The sequence below is a fragment of the Mixophyes fleayi genome, chromosome 6, assembly GCF_038048845.1.
Source record: "Mixophyes fleayi isolate aMixFle1 chromosome 6, aMixFle1.hap1, whole genome shotgun sequence".
Lineage (NCBI taxonomy): Eukaryota > Metazoa > Chordata > Amphibia > Anura > Limnodynastidae > Mixophyes > Mixophyes fleayi.
The window spans coordinates 2,455,359-2,457,858 of record NC_134407.1 but is presented as its reverse complement, the minus strand read 5'-3'; the positions used below and the strand labels follow the sequence as shown (position 1 = coordinate 2,457,858).

Below are 2,500 nucleotides of genomic sequence, written 5' to 3'. Positions count from 1 at the left end.
ATCTGTCTATCTATCTATCTATCTATCTATCTATCTATCTATCTACCTCATATCTATCTATCTATCTATATATCTATCTATCTCATATCTATCTATCGATCTATCTATCTATCTATCTATCTCATATCTATCTCATATCTATCTATCTATCTATCTATCTATCTCATATCTATCTATCGATCTATCTATCTATCTATCTCATATCTATCTATCGATCTATCTATCTATCTATCTATCTATCTATCTATCTCATATCTATCTATCTCATATCTATCTATCTATCTATCTATCTCATATCTATCTATCTATCTATCTATCTATCTATCTATCTATCTATCTATCTATCTATCTATCTCATATCTATCTATCTATCTCATATCTATCTATCTATCTATCTATCTATCTATCTATCTATCTATCTCATATCTATCTATCTATCTCATATCTATCTATCTATCTATCTCATATCTATCTATCTATCTATCTATCTCATATCTATCTATCTATCTATCTATCTATCTATCTATATATCTATCTATCTATCTATCTAATATCCGGGAGCTCTGGTTTCCTCCCACACTCCAAAAACATACTGGTAGGTTAATTGGCTGCTAACAAATTAACCCTATTCTGTCTGTCTCTGTCTCTCTGTGTGTGTATGTTAGGGAATTATAGACTGTAAGCTCCAATGGGGCAGGGACTGATGTGAGTTCTCTGTACAGCGCTGCGGAATCAGTGGAGCTATATAAATAACTGATGATGATGATATCTGTCTATCTATCTATCTATCTATCTATCTACCTCATATCTATCTATCTATCTCATATCTGTCTATCTATCTATCTATCTATCTATCTATCTACCTCACATCTATCTATCTATCTATCTCATATCTATCTATCGATCTATCTATCTGTCTATCTATCTATCTATCTCATATCTATCTATCGATCTATCTATCTATCTATCTATCTATCTCATATCTATCTATCTATCTATCTATCTATCTATCTATCTATCTCATATCTATCTATCTATCTATCTATCTATCTATCTATCTCATATCTATCTATCTATCTATCTATCTATCTATCTATCTCATATCTATCTATCTATCTATCTATCTATCTACCTATCTCATATCTATCTATCTCATATCTATCTATCTATCTATCTATCTATCTATCTATCTATCTATCTATCTATCTCATATCTATCTATCTATCTATCTATCTCATATCTATCTATCTCATATCTATCTATCTATCTATCTATCTATCTATCTCATATCTATCTATCGATCTATCTATCTATATATCTATCTCATATCTATCTATCTATCTCTCATATCTATCTATCTATCTATCTATCTATCTATCTATCTATCTATCTATCTATCTATCTATCTCTCATATCTATATATCTCTCTCATATCTATCTATCTATCTATCTATCTATCTATCTATCTATCTATCTATCTATCTATCTATCTATCTAATATCCGGGAGCTCTGGTTTCCTCCCACACTCCAAAAACATACTGGTAGGTTAATTGGCTGCTAACAAATTAACCCTATTCTGTCTGTCTCTGTCTGTCTCTTAGTTACATAGTTGATGAGGTTGAAAAAAGACACCAGTCCATCAAGTTCAACCTATATTGGATCTCCTGCGATCCTGCACTTATATTTGAAATTAATCCAGAGTAGGCAACCGCCAATCTGTTTCAATTTTGAAAATCCCCCCAGACTCAATATTGCAATCCAATTTTTACCCTATATCCACTACTATCCTTTATTTTAAATTAACGGTCGTATCCCTGGATACACCTTTCCGCTAAAAAATTGTCTAACCCTTTCTTAAACATATCTATTGAATCTGCCATCACAACCTTCCCTGGCAATGAATTCCATATCTTGACTGCCCTTACTGTAAAGAACCCCTTCCTTTGCTGGTTGTGAAATTTCCTCTCCTCTAACCTTAGGGGATGACCACGTGTCCTGTGTATGGTCCTTGGGGGTAAAAAGTTCCCATGAAAGCTCTCTGTATTGACCCCTAATGTATTTGTACATAGTAATCATATCTCCCCTCAGACGCCTCTTTTCTAAAGTAAACATGCCTAAACTAGCTAACCTTTCCTCATAACTTAATGACTCCATACCCTTTATCAATTTTGTCGCCCTTCTCTGAACCCTTTCTAGTTCCAAATTATCTTTTTTATAGAGTGGTGCCCAGAACTGTACTGCATATTCAAGATGAGGTCTTACCAACAATTTATACAGTGGCAAAATTACACTGTCTTCCCTTGCATCTATGCCCCTTTTTATGCATGCCAATACTTTGTTTGCCCTTGCAGCTGCTGCTTGACATTGAGCACTATTGCTAAGTCTACTGTCTACGAGCACTCCCAAATTCTTTTCCATTATAGATTCTCCCAAATTAATTCCATTTAATTTATAGATTGCGTTCTTGTTTTTGATCCCTGAATGCATAACCTTACATTT

The 2,500-nt window shown here is 33.2% G+C and overlaps 1 protein-coding gene across 2 annotated transcripts in view; it reads right to left on the bottom strand.

Moving 5' to 3' along the window:
* Nucleotides 1–2,500, bottom strand: part of LOC142160710 (pancreatic lipase-related protein 2-like) — a 31,301-nt gene that overhangs the window by 24,474 nt on the left and 4,327 nt on the right. The gene's annotated exons all lie outside the window — the stretch shown is intronic.